Consider the following 17,822-nt stretch of genomic DNA (forward strand, 5'->3'; position numbering starts at 1 on the left):
ATGACCCGTAAAATAAGAATAGTAAGGGGAAAATATCCTACTATAATGTTGTATTCCAATATAAAGTCTTAATCACAAATATATTTGGTGAACAAATAAGGCATGTTTTGGTGTGGCAATTCGATCTCAAAATTAACGTGGCAGTTTGAAAAAGGAATTAATTTGGTGGTGAAATTCAGTTTAATGTAATCAGAAAAATAGTCTGTGGCGACGCTGAAATTGTGGGAGTAGAAAGAAAGGAAGTTCTACATAAGTTACGCCGACACAGCTCTAGGAAATTCAACTGTGTAACACACTGTTTTCACTAATAAAGACAAAATCCGAGGCTTCAATATTTTACTACATAGTTGAATAAGAAATAAAAATGAGGAGTAAAGAATGAAATGCATTAAATGATAGGGGTGAAGCATCAGCTTCAGCAATTGATGACAAATGAGAAGGCCAGTTTTATATGTCAGCCTTTGTTGTCTGAATCAAACTCGGATGCCTTCTATTTCACCTTTCCACATCATTTCTTTCTTATCATTTTCTGCTCTTCTACCTCTTTCGGGCATCCACTCAATTTTTTTAAAAATAAAGCTATACACACCCATATAGCTTGTCACAAAAGGGTAGTTATGAGAAATTTAATCAAAATTAATTAATAGCCTATTCTCAACTTTTTTTTTTACATTATTACTTCTCTCTTATTCTAGAAAGAAATATTGACTCGACTATAATGAGAGTATATTAAAAATAATAAGAGAAATATGGTTTTAATTGAATTACATATTTAATTTCTTTAATTAAACCATTAATATATAGTTAATGAATCGTACTTTATTTGAATCAAAATTATATGAGTAGGTTATATAATGGCATACCAACAAAAAAGGATTTGTCACCTATGTGTCATATATTTGCGAAAAACACAATTTTGAAAAACCCTCAACTTACATCCATTATAATTAATAAAACCCCAAATACGGATTTCATGTTTTATAACTCTATTTTTAACATATCTACAAATACAATGGCTATTTTCCTTGGTCTTCTATTTTTTTCATCATCTTCTCGTATTAAATTTCATGCGCAACCTTTTGCATCTACGTTATATTTGATGTGTCTTTCACTATGATTTCATATTTCATTATAAGAATGACTTCAGCCATTTTTGGCTTGATGTTGTTTGGCCATCTCATATGTACCATAGTAAGGTCATCTGCTTATCATAAAATATTTATTTGTAAATTCATGAGAATTTATTAAATTTAAATGTAACTTGGATTAGTGCATCAAATCTATTGTTCTATTCATTATATTGTTCTAAATTATGATATGATGTGCTTAAAGATACAAATTCTAAAAAACATCACCACATACATTTCAACCATTTTGTCTGTATTTCATTTTTTACAGGCAATGAATACTGTATAAATTTAAAGATCGCACATTGTTGGACTCAAACCCAGACCTTTAGCCTCATGCATTATCACCCTACCGTTAGTCTGTTTGTCATTGACACAACAGCAGCATGCGCTTAATACCTTTATTCTCCTTTGTCCTCTAATTAATTACTCCATATAAACCAGTGCTTAGTTTGTGTATTTGTAAATCCATAATATATTTTGAGTAAATATGATTTCAGATTTGCAACTGTCCTTGAACTTATATTCAGTTTGGAAAGCACGTGCTAGACATTAACTCATTGTCATTCTTCTGAGTTAAAATAATTAATAATGGCTCATGTAAAAAGCAATTTACTGACACAGTATAAATATACAGTACATATCATGGAAATTTACACATATGTACAATCACATTATTGTTCTTGATTTCTATCTCCCACTGGACAATTATTCAAGTAAACTATGCCCTCCAGACCAGACCAACTTTATTGAAAAATCCCATCAATTCTTATCATTCAAATCATAACAATTTTTTTGTTCCTAATTTGAAAAAGATGAGAAAAAATTCATCCTACACTTGACTGACAGTGATTTGAGATGGAGAGGTCATCACATCAATATAAGAAATTACTATATCATATCAACACGCTAAGAATCATGCACCAAAACTGTTTGCTTCTCAATCAGCTACATGTTTTTCATAAATCATTTCATCACCTTCACACACACACACACACTCACATGATGGACCAGAAATAAGACTATTGTAATTGTTTTAATTTATGGAAAGATGTGACAAGATTTGAGTATTAGCCAAAACCCAAACAATTATTGTGTAAAATTATCCTCAATAAAGAAAAAAAAAGATTCATGTAGACATGACCTAATTAAATAGATCTAGAAATATTTGGGAGTTGCCAATATTATATTGAGAGAGAATGAGGTAACAGAAAGGGAGGGGGAGAAAAACATGGGGAAAATGGAGATCTGAGGAAAGCATAAATAGACAGAGCAGATTTGATAATCATGAATATGATGATGGAGTTGAGACAAAGTGGTAAAGGGACAAAGAAAAAGTTAAGAAACAAAACAAAAAACCCATTTTACAAGAGTTAGAAATGAAGAAGGAAGTAATGATGAAGAAATGATCCATTACTAGGACTAGGGGTGCAGGGTACTAATATGCACCTTTCTTCTTTAAAACCACAAGTCAACTTTCATAATCATTGCACCAATCTGCTCTTGCATTGCATGCCTAACAACCTCAAACCAATTATCAAAATCACCAAAAAATTAAATAAACACACACACACACATACACACACAAATTTAAATTAAAATTAAATAAAACAATACCAGTATAAAGGGGTGGATTAGAATTGGAAGGAAGCAAGAAATTGGGGGGAATGAAGCCTGGTCCGACGCCTAACATATGATCCATCATACCGATATATTATTACATCGATACAAATTTATCTTGTTATGGGCCTCGAGCCAAACAACATTCCCCTCAAAAAGTTAGCTTCCCATCTTTGGTTGAAACTCAACTTCCATGGATGAGAATTAGGGTTTTCACTTTGCAGAGGGAGATGTGTGAATGAGAGAGAGAGAGAGAGGATGGTGTTTGAGGAGAAAGAATGGAGTGATAAATAAAGGGATGGAGAAGGAGAGAGAGAGAGAGGTGAGTAAAAAAGGACAAACAAAGTCATAAAAGCTAAGCAGTGGACAGCTTGACCCTTCACCATACACTTACAACTTACACAAACATAATTTACACCAATTTGCACTTCAATCCGTAAATCTTATAGTATTCAAATACTGTAACAAATAGAGCATGGGTTGGGATATGAAATACAGTTCCGAATACCTTTTTTCCTTTCTTTTTTTACTGGCTTCGATAAAAATTTAGGGTGTAATTCTTTTTTTTTTTTTCCTGGAAAAATATTTGGTGTCGTATATGTATTAATTAACTTGATAAATACTCCATATACGTATCAAAAATTTTGTGTTCATATTTGTGTTGAGGGCAATGCAAAAATAAACAAGATTTTATATTCTGTATGCAGATTCTATTAGATGTACTGTCTGTTTCAATTTTTTTAAAATAAATTATTTGAACATGTATTTTATTACATATATAGATAGTGTATTATTTTTTTATTATCTAAATTTCGGTAACTGCTGTGGAGTATGCTTTAGTAGTGCCTCACAACTAACAAGTTTAAAACAAAAATTTTATCTAAAATCAACAATTTATTAATGCAAGCAATTATATAATCAAGCACTTACAAAATATAGCCCTTCAAAAAAGCTAGACCCAGTCTGCTAGTTTAATTTTGTTTTTTACTGAAAAATCTTATACTCCGTATGTAGAAAGTTATTAAATTAAATATTGAATTATAACGGAATGGAAATGCAAATTAACATAACTATATCTTGACTTTATTTTGAAGAATCTTCACCTAATCTATAGAAAAAGTGAATATATAATTAATATAAATGATGATTCTGGAATATTTTCAAAATTTAAACATTTCAAGTGAGAACATTAATATAAGAGTGATACGGGTAGATTCATATATTCATACAAAATAAGGTAGTGATTTACTACTATAGCTAATGATAATGTAGATGTGGGACTCGACCTAATTCTTGTCTAGACATACTAGGCATTTAACAGAAACGAATATTTGAAAATTCTTATACAATTGATTACTAGTATTATTTAGGTAATCTGTTAAAAATAAACTCTTTCTTAAATTTGAAATTAACCATTTAAATAAACTCAATTAATCTATTTTGAGGCATTATTACTCCACACTCAAAAGCGTATATATATTACTGTAGTATTAATGTTCGAGGTCTTGCTCATAAAACGTAAAGCTCATATATCATACAAAACTAATGATGCATCATCCATGACAACATGCAATCGCCCAATCAACCAACTTTTAGAAACTATTGATCATCAAATGTAGTGTTATTGTATGAATGATATACATATATATCCTTACTTTTCTTGTATATTTATGTGACTCATTAAAAATTCACCTTCAGTCAACTAATGTCCATAGAATTAATGTGCATGATTAGTGGTTTCTGTCGTTCCTAATTAATCAACTCTCCTTTAATTAAAAATAAAGAAAAATATCAACTAATCTATTATGCTCGAATTGGATTTGTAAAGTTATAGTATATCATGAAGTTTATATATGTTGAATAACAAATTAACACTTAGGCGGAGTAGTTTATAACGCACATCGTAAATACTACTCCCTTCGTTCCAAAGTAATAGGGGCGTTTTTCCATTTCCGTCTGTTCCATAGTAATAGAGTCATTTCACTTTTTAGTAAAAGTCAACACATTTTTCCACACCTACTTTACTCTCTCTTACTTTTTTCTATCTTCATCTCTCTACCTTTTTCATTTTCCACTTTATTCTCTCTTTACTTAACTCACCTAACACAATATTTCTTAATCTATGTGCCGAAAAGTTTTGCCTCCATTACTATGGAACGGAGGGAGTACTTTATGGTAGTGCAAAAAATGCAAACTCATATAATGTACAAACTCCAAACTTTCAACATAGTGTCAACTAAGGCTGGCAATTTTTGGCGCGACACGATAACACGGCACGAACCTGCACGAAATTAATGGGTATGTGTCAAAGCGTTCGTATTACACGTTAAGAAATAATATTAATATATTATAATATTATTATTTCATTTATTTTAAAATTTTAAAATTAAAATTTAATATTTAATATTAGAAATAATATGTATATATTATAATATTATTATAGTGTCGTGTCGTATCATATATATGTTGTTATCGTGTCGTGTCATATATGTGTTGTTATCGTGTCGTGTTGACCCGAAGTGGTTCGTGTCGTTAATGGGTTCGTGTCGTGTTCGTGTCTGAGGGTAGCGGGTCGTGTTCGTGTTCGTGTTTGGAGTTTTCTTAATGGGCCGTGTTCGTGTTTGTTGTTATCGTGTCATGGCGTTATCGTGTCGATACGATAACGACAGAACACACACGATTAGCCACCCCTAGTGCTAACACAATGTCAACACAGTGTAAAATTTCAATATTTTGGTGTCAATACAAGGTTAACATAATGTCAACACGGTGTCAGCCGTTAACACTATGTTGATATTTTCTGTTGATGTTATTTTGTCATCTATTAACATTTTTTAACAGTTCAGATCATAGTTTAGAGTTTGCATTTGATCACATTCCTACTACTATGTATACTATCTTACTTTCGGTATAAATGTTAGATTAAATTTCTGAGCAAGATATAAAGAGTTTTACCAACCAACCACGAGCATAATACATGAAGGCAACTTATTAGTATGAATTCCTTTTTGCCCCTTTTTCTCAATCTAAACAATTTTATATCAATCAACTTTTAAAAAAGAAAACAAATAATTTAGGGGTGGGTTGAAGCTTTTTGATAAAAGCTTGTTTCATGCAAAACAAAAGGCTACACAGAGGGGTCGACTGCAGTAACTATATGGGGCCATGTATATCTTGTTGAATTATAAAAAGATATATTGTGATGAATTACTTTCTTAATTCACATTACTATAACAATCCGTGATCAACATTAATTATCTTCATTTTTGCAATGTCTTTTTTCCAAAAGAAGGGAACAATTTTCCCAACAAGAATTGATCACTTGAGATTTTGACAAAGATAGTTTGACTTTCTATGCAAAAGTTAAGCTATTAACAAATAACAGTGAGAAGAAAAACCAATCAAAATTTAGTTTAGGTGGTTGTAAATTATTGAAGATTTCTCTTTTCAATCTTAGCCTTTTCTTTCTTTACATTAATTATATACTGTATTACTACTATTACATATTACTCTCTCCGTCCCATTGAAAATGACCCACTTTTCTTTTTGGTTTATCCCAACCAAGATGACTCATTACTCAAAATGGAAACACATTTATCTCTATTTTATTCTCTCTCTCTTACTTTACTCTCTCCTCTTAACACACAAAAATTAACTGCATAAAATCCCGTGCCGCCCAAGGAAGGGGTCATCTTCCTTGGGACGGAGGGAGTACATATTACTATATGATTATTGATTAATACGCTGAGTTATCTTACAACTGATTTTTGTAACGAACATTGTAAACGAAAACATCAATCTTCGACATCATATTATTATACTAAATGTTAATTTGGAATTGAAGATTTCAATGGAAGGAAACAAAATCAATAATTAATGAATAGGAATATTTCACTTCCCTATCATGAAAAGTTTTTGACCTAATGCATCGAAAACAGTAGCTCTTACAAAAACTTTTTGACCTTATAATTAACCTTGAATTTTGGTCCTGATTGTTAATTAAATTGTCCCATTATTTAAAGATGCGTAGTAGTACTAAATATTTTAATATATATTGCTAAAAGCTCTCAATTATTAAGGCTGTACTCTCTGTGTGCTCTATTTGATCAATGCAAAACACACTCATTTCGCCATAAAGTCTACTCTTTTTAGTTGAAATCAACGCTAGTGGTCATAACGTTAATTGTTAAGTTCTGATGGTAATATATTTTTCGTTGAAATTAAATCACAATTTTTATCTAGAATAAGTAGAAAGAGGAGTACTATATAAAGATATATAATTGAATGTTAAATAAAATTTTTAATATTATTATTTATCAATATTTAAGTACTCTCTTTCTTTAACCATCAGTTGCATTGTTATTGCATATTTTTAATGTCTAGTAAAATGACAAACATGGCATTCATTATTCATATATAGATTGAATGAAACACATTAATTTGGTTGTATAGTAATATTAGGCTATATTATTGACTAAAGTGTAAACTCTAGATTCCATAAAAGTATGTGATGGATGGTTAATTGTTGGTATATTCGGAATTTATTCATGAATATTCAAGTCATTAAAACTTTAGTAAACCTCGCCAGCTTTAGTTGCATATTCATCTAATCAGTACAAATATACAATCATAATATCTAGAGTATTTCTTTTATTCATCCTACAATATTTACAATTTGTGAATTCTGGGTTGTCGACAACTGGCTAATCCTTATTTTAATAAATCGTTATTGAGATATAATTAAGTTTGTCCGTATATAAAAAAAAGACTTATCTATGTAACAATACCTAATAAAATGATCTTATCACTATTGTCTGACCTTTGCATATCTCTATCGGCATTAATTAACATGACGCATTTTGCTTTTCCTTAAATTATTAACACGAAAGGTTAATAAACTAATTTAATTCGATCTTGGATTACTTCTATATAATTTGGAAAAGTTGGATGGAGTAGTTGAAAAGTAGAAAAGCTGGAATGTCTTTTTTGTGGAAGCTTTTTCACAACCCAAAGTCGCATGTACACTAAGACTAATTTTTTTCTCGAGTAAAGTAAGATTCTTTGCACACAATAAACCAAATCACAAAACTAAGAAATATGAAATGTCATACACTTCTCACTTGTTGCTGTAAAATATGTGCAAACGAACAACATATAAAGCCTAACAAACCCACCTCAATTTTCGTTTTATTTGTTGCATTATGCAAAACGTTTTGCAATTTGTTGCATTCTAATTGAATCAAGCATGCGCACAATCTCCCTTGAGCTATACTTTAAAATTCGTGAATAGTTTTGTTTATTCATTTGCATTGATAATAACATTGCCTTTTGTTATACACGGAGTATTAATATTTTATAGATGCCTTTCTTATTTGAGTTGTAATGTTTCAAATCTAACGGTTTTATGTATACGTTAAACTTCAAGCTCACTTGTACCCGTTATGAAAAAAGCAATTTTATTATATCGTGTTACTTATTCATTTAATATAAGCTTTTAAGTATTTATAATGTCAAAAAGCAAACGAGTCGAGTCTTTTTTATTATAGACTGGGTAGTGGAACAAGTCATCACAGTACGTAAGTGACTCGGTCAGTACTTTACAGAAGTACTAAAACATAATTTCACCATCTAGATCGACTTTGGCTACCAATCAGTAAAGTTGCAGTGTCCGCCTAAAAGTTTCCTTGCCATAGGAGACTATTGACTGAAAGATGAGATCTCAATGATTATTACTCCTATTTCTTAATCTTTATGTATTACATTAAACATACAACATTAATTATGTATTGTTTTAATTTAATAAAAGGTGGGGGTTAGGTACGCCTGAATATCTGACATGACTAAAATTTGGTAGTATAAAGTTATAAACACATATTTGTAGCAATATATTACATTAAGAAAATACATTACACGCAAATTTGGTTTGTGACGTAGACAACAAAAATTTGAAAATTTGAGATGACTAAAATTTGGCTTAAAGTTTTAAACACATCTTTGTAGCAATATAAGAATAGATTAAGAAAAGACATTACATGCAAATTTGATTTGTGACGGAGACAACAAAAAATTGGCTGAAGTACTATAGTTTACAACTTACAAGCTATAAACTCTTTAATTTACTAAGGTGGTTTTTGTGAGTAAAATCATAAATATCTTTGATTTGAATGAACAATATTAAAAAGTCTCGTTATTTCGTAAGCCGCAAATGACAATTTTCAACCTAATTTTGGTGAAGGCCCAGCCTTTAAGGCCCAAATATTGTGAGTATTAGGAATATCATTATTGAAGGCTTACAGCTTCAATTTTTAGCCTATAAATCATAATCGAAGGCCCTAATCTCAGTTTACAACTTAGGTCAATATATATCCGCAATACATGACCCAATATTTGCATTAATTCGAAATTGTTAATTCACATTTACGAAATGAGAAATAATAGTATTATACTCTCTCCGTCCCACTAGAAATGAAACGTTTTTCATTTTAGGTTGTCCCATTAAAAATGAAACGTTTCTTAAAATAGAAATAACTTTATCTCTACTTTTCCCTCTCTCTTACTTTACTATCTCTTCTTTAACTCACAAAACAACACTGTATAAAATCTTATGTCGAAAAGCAAACGATTTCATATTTATTGGGACGGATGGAGTATTAATTTTTAAACTCACAAATGTATAACATAACAATTTATTATACTAACAAAAATTCATATAATAAAATAAGTTTTGAAACTATGCACACCAAACAAACATTAGAATACACTTTTCGATCTCAACTAAAAAAATATCAACCACAAATACATGTCGATTAATGTTTAATGAGAGAAAAAGGAGGGTATGATTAACGTGTGCAAATCCAACTTAGAATATCCTAATTATATGTTTCAGTTTATTTGCTTAAATATTAGCTCATTGATAAGGCTAATTTCATGCATTAGTTATAGGATAAATTATGTGACTTCCTGGGTCCAACAAAGTTTTATAAGTCAGGTGTGTAGAGAAACTGCGAGCCCCAGGAAGAAAGAGAGGATTGCCTGAAGGAAGAAGCTGGCGGGAAAAGTGAGCAGAAAAAAGGAAGAGTTTACTAGACGAATGAGCATCCACAAGGAGGACAAAATGGAAAACACTAGGAAGAGTCTAAAAGCTCCGCCCCTTATAAATAAGAGCACGCATCCAACATGAAGAGAGTTCTCCTTTTGCATCATCAGCTCTTAGCTCGGCTTTTCTCATTCTCTACACACGCTTTAGGGGAATCATTTTAGGGGTTTACGTTTCAAATCCATCGCTGTGTAACACCGTCTCCACGGGAGGCGAAGATACAATCCTTTTATTTGCTTTCTGTTTACGTTTTGGATTTCTCGAGTCTTCGCTGTTCGAAGCTCGGTCGTATTCTGTTACATTCTCGTTGGATATTGCACTATTTAACTATGGAATTTGCTACTTTGGTTTCGGTTATGTTATTGTTGCATTTTCTATTTGCTTTTGGTGGATGTTGTTGATTGATCTGAGGTGGAGTTTAAATTGCATGGAGATTTGTAGTTGATCGGTTGAATCTGGTTGAATCTGTGAAGATCGGAGATGGAAATTGTGTTGGTTTGTTGTGGATGGCTTGGATCCGGAGTGGATGAAGCATCCAGCGTTTAGATCTGTTCATGTTTGCATGTTTGTGATATTTAAATTCTGTTTACTTGTTTACCTCGTCTAGTGATCGTAGATCTGCTTTGGTTTCGGGAGTTAATTGCGTTAATCGGTTTAATTTCGTTTGCTCTGTTTCGATCCTTGCTTTGCTCTGATTTTCTTCTGAAATTTCGTGATAAAAGTTAGAGAATATGATGTCGCTGTTAGTTAGTCCTTTAGTAGGTTAATTTGCAGCTTTTCCGTCGTACTATGCTGTTTAGGGAAATGGTCCCCACATGTTGTTCGTTCCTGTGTCTAGGTTAGTTTAGGAAGCCGTTTAACCGGTCTAGCAGTAATTTCAAGCGCGTTTGGTCATTACTATGCATGTTCTGTTATCTCTGCCTAGATCTAGCTGTTAAGATAGAGCATTTCATTTCCTCGAGTCTAAGAATTAAATCTTAACCCCGAGAAAATTGCGTAGCAGCAGCCAAAAATAGTTTCCAGATCTTTTAGCATGTTTACTTACGCATCTGTCTCTGTGGATTCGATCTCTGCTTCCCTATACTAATCTTTTTAGCATAGCGGATTGAGGGTTTTGAAAAGAGAAGGAAGTGATTGTGTGCCCAACGACAGGTAACCCGAGGATTCTCCGAGTTCCTAGGATCTCAGTGTCTAGTGGATTCTCTGGATCTGGGAAATTCCAATTTACACAGCAATACACACACTAAGCTCCCCCTTCGCTCTTCACTCATTATCAACATATCAAGACACGTATTTTGTTAGCTTTAATTTTTTACGTGTGAAAACATAACTATATTATAAATACAAATAAACAAATAGATAGATCGAGAAACTGACAGCTCTAACCTAAAGTTTTTTCAAAACCAACTTAAGATTTTTTCTTTTTTCCATATGAACGGATGAACTTATCTTAGATGCTTTTATTTGTGCGTACTGTTAATTCGATGATGTGAAAATCGATTTAGATAATAGTTTTAGTATTAACTTATATACTCGAATTTAAATGTAAAACACAACTTGAAAATTTTAATTGTACCCATTATGCATTAATTTCATTTAAATTGTGCACCACTTTTAATTAGTTACAGTAATAGTTATGGTCTTGTCTTGTGCCTGAGTTAAAATGAGACTATAAATAGCAGAAAGAGGAAGTATTTCTTAATCTACTTGCCGAAAAGAAATATCTCGCTCATTAATTAATATGGAACGAGTACTATTGTATCCTTGTACCCCCAATTAAAGTCCTAATACATAACTCCCAAGTGTTGCCAAAAATGTGAACATTTAACTTTTTCTTGTATAGCCTCATAATTCCAAACTAGCTTATGCAATTGGGCCTTTGGGAATACCAAACTGTGAGATCATGAGTCTGTAAGGTATAGTATTCACATACAACCGTTATTTGATCTCTCAAAAAAAATTGACTTGCAATTTTGAAAAAAATTATGACAAACCAATCCTTGTATAATATTGTATAACAATTCAATGGCGAGGGCAAAATTTTTTTTCTCATATCGCAAAAAAAAATTTCTCATATCGCAAATTTTTTTTTCTCATATCGAAAAATTGTTAGTACTTCTTGTATTCATCTGGAGTGAGCAAAAAAACCGAAAATCGAATCAAACCGAAATCTTAAAATTCGATTTGGTTTTTTCGGTTTTTCAGTTCGGTTCGGGCGAAAAAATCGAAAAACCAAATAACCGAATTATATTTTAAATATAATACTCCCTCCGGCCCATAATAGATGTCACACTTTCCTTTTTAGTTTGTCCCACAAAAGATGTAACATTTGCTTTTTAGAAAAAAATTCTCTATCACATTAATATAAATATATTATTTTCTCTTTTCACTTAACACACAAACAACACCTCCTAAAATCCCGTGTCAGTCCCCAATTGTGACATCTAATAAGGGACGGAGGGAGTATTATATTATATATTATAGTATTATATAATACTTCATCCATCCCATAAAAATATTTGCACTTTCCATTTTCTTTTCGTCCCACAAAAATATGTTTTTTGTGCATTCCATTTTTGGAAAGTTATATCAATTTAATAATGTATGTCTCACTATCTACTCACACTACTTTAACTACCATTTTCCTCCTATCTCTTACTTTGCCATACCATTTTCCCTCTCTCTCTTACTTTACCAATTTTGTTTTATTTCTCGTGCCATACCCATTGCCATATTTATATGGGAGGGAGGGAGTATATATATTCTTTTAATATGTTTTATATAATATGTAGTGTTCGGTTTTCAAGATAAAATAATAACAAGATACAATCTAGGAATGAGTTGTGATATTATTTTAGTCATAGGGGGTTAGCTATGATTAATTATCTTATGATTATTTATCTAGCATTGAGTTGTGAGGTTGAATATAATGAACCAAACACACTATAAATTTAATCCCGGATACAATCTTGCAAACCGAACATTCCCTATATTCTATTAATTTTATATTTTACATTTTATAGATATATATTCTATTATAAAATATATTATAGTACTCCATATTTACATTTTATACTCCCTCCGTCCCACTTTAGGAGTCCCGGTTGGAATATTCCATAAATGGTATGAGGCCCCACATCCGCTAACCTTTTTCCACTCATATTTTATTATAAAACTACTCCCCCCGTCCCGCTTAAGATGACACGTTTTCCTTTTTAGTCTGTCCCAATTAAGATGACACATTTCTTTTTTTGGTAACTTTCTCTCTCCAATTAATACACTCAACCACTTTTTCTCACTCCTATTAAAATATTCATCTTTCTTTATCTCTCTACTTTAATACTTCCACCCACCTTCTCTCTCTCCAATTAAACACTTTAACTAATAACTCCTAAAATCCCGTGCCGGCTAAGCAATGTGTCATCTTAGCCGGGACGGAGGGAGTAATATAAAGAAGTAGGACCTACATTCCACTATCTTTTTTCACCAACTTTCCTTTACATTTCTTAAAACTCGTGCCGAACTCAACCGGGACTCCTAAAGTGGGACGGAGGGAGTATAAGTTTTTTTTTTTTTTTCCTATTTTTTGGTTTTTTTCATATTATTTCGGTTTTTTCGATTTAGTTCGGTTTTCGGTTTTCAGGTTCGGTTCGGTTTGGATTTTGAACTAAATTCGATTTTTCAGTTTTGGTTCAGTTTGGGCAAAAAATCGAACCAAAATAGCATATAAAAATAATAGATCTAGTTTCATAATCATATTGCAACTTGAGCATATAAAACACAATGGAATAAAATCTTACTTGTTGTGTTGTTTTCTTCGATTGATTGAATCCTGCTTGTTGAATCCACTACTATCGGATCCACGTGCAATCTAATCTGATGCATGAACTATCCCGGTACAATTGCTCTATAAAAGAAAGCTAGGAAATCTCTCTACAAAGCTTTACGCATTTTCTATCTTGTGTCTCTTCTGTTCTCTCCATGTTACTACGCTACGCTTATATCCATTCTCCACAATGAAAAATTAATAACTACTACTCCTATTAAGTAGATGAAGAGTCAAGCAATTGTAAATTTACTTGGGCTCTATGATTGTTGAGCTCATGAATTAATATAATTATAGCCCAACTATAATTATTTAATCCATATTAATCTAATTATAACTAATTTGCCTAATAAATCTCAAAATCCAATATTCCATAAAATTCTATTTAGATTACAAGGAATTAAAAGTGGTGTTGTCATTTATGTTAAGACTGATTTGAAACCTCAAGATACAAACTTGATCAATGCTACAGAACTAAGCTTAGTCTGGTCGATTTATCAATTGATCGAATTCAATATTCTAAAACTCAAAGAGTCAAAAAGATGATGAATTATTGTGTCTCGTTTGTCAAAAAGAAATTGACTAATCGTACGACTATATAATTATTTCTTTCCCAAAAGCAACACAATCGCTTTATCTTGCTTCTCAAACACTAATGTCAAGGAGATGATCACCAAGTAACCACTAACCCATAACATTAGAAATGGGAGATGGAATGAACTGGACCAAAAATACAAGTGTTAAAGAGGGACTAGACCAAATGTTGTGATCATAGGTGTATTAATGAGAATTCGATGAAATCGAAGTCTTACATGTGATGTGACAAAATTTAAATAACGGAGGGAGTACTTATTACTCCCTCCGTCCCGCTTTAGCAGATTCTCTATATTATTCTCTCTATTAATTTACCATTTCTCCCCTTTAACTATTTTTTATCATTTTTACAAAAAGATGGCAGAAAAGTCAATGAAACTGCTAAAGCGGAACGGAGGGAGTAATTTTTTCCACTTATGGAATTCGAAACCTTGTTCTGTAGAGTATTATCTAGAAGGTTTGGATTTTGGGTAAACCAATTAATATATTGGAAAGAATTATACGAAACGTGAAACAAGATGAATTAGTAACATCGGAATTTTTGTCAATGTGAATTATATATAATTCAATACTCGGAACCTACATTCATTAAACAATGTTCCGAAATTTAGTTGGTACTTTCTATGTCTCTTGTATCTCTAATTTCTGTCTCACATATGATTACCAATTCCTTCGGTTTAAATTCCAAAATGTTCCCGAATTGAGTGTATATGGTAATTTACTTTTAAATTTCCAATAGACTTAGATCTAAATTTCCACGTGTTTTGGTTTGATGTACTCACAATTCAGATCTACCTTGGGTCATTCTTCGTTTAAAATTGCAAATCTCATTTACTTAGTAGTTCGATGTCCAAGTAGAAAGTTTTTTCACTCACATCTTTCATTAAAGTTTTAAATCAAATAGTTTTTCTAGAAACACCAAGAGTCACGGTATGGTGGCTAAATCAAATACTGAAATTATAGGTTATTTGGGAAGTTACAAAGTTTCTAATTGAATCAACTTTACCTACCGCATACTAACTAATACTAGTATTTTGAGAAGTGGGAACGAGATTATACTAGAAAGTCCAAACAAAAATCACATACTTCATCCTACTTCATCCGTCCTAAGGTAGTTGATGCATTTCTTTTGGACACGAGATTTAAGAAATTGATATGATAAAAGTTAAAGTAGAGAGTGTAAAGTAAGAGATATGAAGAGAGAGTAAAGTACGAGACTTTTTGCCAAAAAGAAAATGACTCAACTAGAGGGAGTACATTGTTTAGTTTATCAAAACCACCTTGCAGTTGAAGGAGAGGAAAAATATCACATATTGACAACTCAAAGTAACAAAAAGTTAATGATATATGATCGAGGTTAAACATAACGATTAAGAAATAATCAATAGGAATGATTATTTTACTGTGATCTTTTTAGTGTTATACTGCTATATACCACACCAGTGTAATTCATCATCCCAAGGTTAGGAAACTTTTGGCTTGAAAACGCAACCATTTGCGATAGATACTTCCCATTCTATATAGGTAGTGAAATACTTATTTTTGCAACACTAAGTAAGAGAACTTTTAGTGGTGATGTGATCATCATACAACGCAGAATGTTTGAACTTTTTTGTTCAACTTAAATAAAATTACTAAATAATATATCTAAAATATAATTTCTCATACAATTATGAAATAAAATTACATACATACAAACAATATACTTATCGTATCTACCCTAACAAGTTGATTTTGCAAGACCTAACGACGAGATTATGGCGTCTATGGTTAGTGTGCCAGTGCTGCAGGAGTTGATTCTGCAAGCCGATTATCACAGTTCCAACCAAGGAGGTCAAGCATGGACGATGTGGGCCTCGTCACCTTATATTAACGACTTAGTTCGTCTTAGGATTTCTCTCTCTTTCTAGTTGTGATTAATTAACCTTTCATGCTTGTTTTTTTTTCTATGCTACTAGTGTTTGACCCCAACAATAGTCGTAATATTAAATCATTAAGTCAGTCCGCGTCCTCCTCAAATATGACAGAGATATCGATCGGTCTCATGCATTGCTTTGGAAAATTCACTAAATCCTCTTTGCTCTTGAGTTTCCTTTGACCTTGCATCTTAGCTTTTTTGTAGTAGTTGTTTTGATGTTGTTTTAGGTTTACTGTGTTCCCACAATTTTGATTTCTTATATCGTTGTTCTCTTGTTTTACGCTATTGAATAGAGTTTTCTCCTTACTTTGTTGTCTAGACTTTTATCATACATCATAAACTCTTACTCGCCGTTTTGTTCAAGAGTGTTTCATTTTATCAAAAAAAAATCTTATTCCTCCAAACTACAAAATACTAGAAGAAGATTTTGAAAATGCAATACTTTAATATATAAACTTATACTATTATATATATTCTTTCAGAAGAAATATTATTTAGAAATATGAAGTCATATTCCATTGATTATTCAAAGTCTCTATCTGTCTTGAAAATTATTGCTAGTTTGTCGTTAGGGTCAAGTCGACCTTGGAAGAAGACTTCCATAATTATCGTACATATGGCTTACTCATCACCCACGTACTACAATTGCTTCTCCTAATATTGTTATCTATCGGACTCCAAGTGTGTGAACATCTAGACTTTCTTATATATACCCAGTCCCCACACGCTCTAAAATATTAGTACTAGTATTCTCTTCTATACTTATCGTCCCCAACACTTAGCCTTAGACTCTTACATTACGTATGAATTGGAGAGGTTATAAATTTGGGTTCGACTATATTTCCGTATTCGAACTTCCTTTTTCTTATAAAAAAAATTCATTTGATATTTCATGAGTATTTTTAAAGTATGGTTCAATAATTGTCTTAATACTTGGCCACAATTCAATAATATTTTAAGAGTGGAATGAGGATTGCATAAGGGTGTCTCCAACGGCGGACGTCCCGGTAGGATGTCGCCGACGTACGACCGGACGTCCGCCGTAGTGGGTGGGAAGGACGCCCACGCCCGTCCCGAGTGCCCGTCGGATGGCCTCGCCCCTCGCATCGACGTCCGACTGGACGTCCGCCACTGTGGCGAAGGTCGGATGTCCGCAATTTTTATTTTAAAAAAAAAAAAAAAAAAAAAAAAAAAAAACTCTATAAAATTTTTTCTACTACTATATTTTAAATTTTTTTTTTCGAATGATGTATGTTTTCTTTAATGAAATATTCGTATTTCCCATTCGTATTCGTGTCGAATTTTAATTCCATAAATTTTAATTTTAATTGTGAATTAATTTAATTGTGGGAAGGGCTAGTGGAAGTCCTAGTGCAGTGGGAAGGGCTAGTGATGTGGCAGTGGAATGGGAAGGGCGAGTGCTGACGTGGCAAGCAGTTTTTGTGGGAAGGGCTAGTGGAGGTCCTAGTGGGAGGGGCGCCACCGGAGACACCTAAATCTTGTAATAAAGATTAAATACTATTTGGCATACATATCTTCAATCCTGAACAGTAAATAATAAATATAGCATTTAAAAAAATTGCATGGTCACATATTTGGGGCTCGAGTAAATTAAATTAATTGAATTCTCTAATTGTGTGG

General features: G+C 32.1%; 1 long non-coding RNA gene across 1 annotated transcript; it reads right to left on the bottom strand.

The window, feature by feature from the left end:
- Positions 1–1,726: 1,726 nt before the first annotated feature.
- Positions 1,727–3,125, bottom strand: LOC125219475 (uncharacterized). Its single transcript, XR_007176133.2, has 2 exons — positions 2,745–3,125; positions 1,727–2,643 (listed from the first exon to the last, which is right to left on the bottom strand). It is a non-coding gene; the product is annotated as an uncharacterized LOC125219475 (long non-coding RNA).
- Positions 3,126–17,822: the final 14,697 nt, after the last annotated feature.

Source organism: Salvia hispanica, chromosome 1 (assembly GCF_029641045.1).
Source record: "Salvia hispanica isolate PSC_SH4W2 chromosome 1, Shi_PSC_v1, whole genome shotgun sequence".
Classification (NCBI taxonomy): Eukaryota; Viridiplantae; Streptophyta; class Magnoliopsida; order Lamiales; family Lamiaceae; genus Salvia; species Salvia hispanica.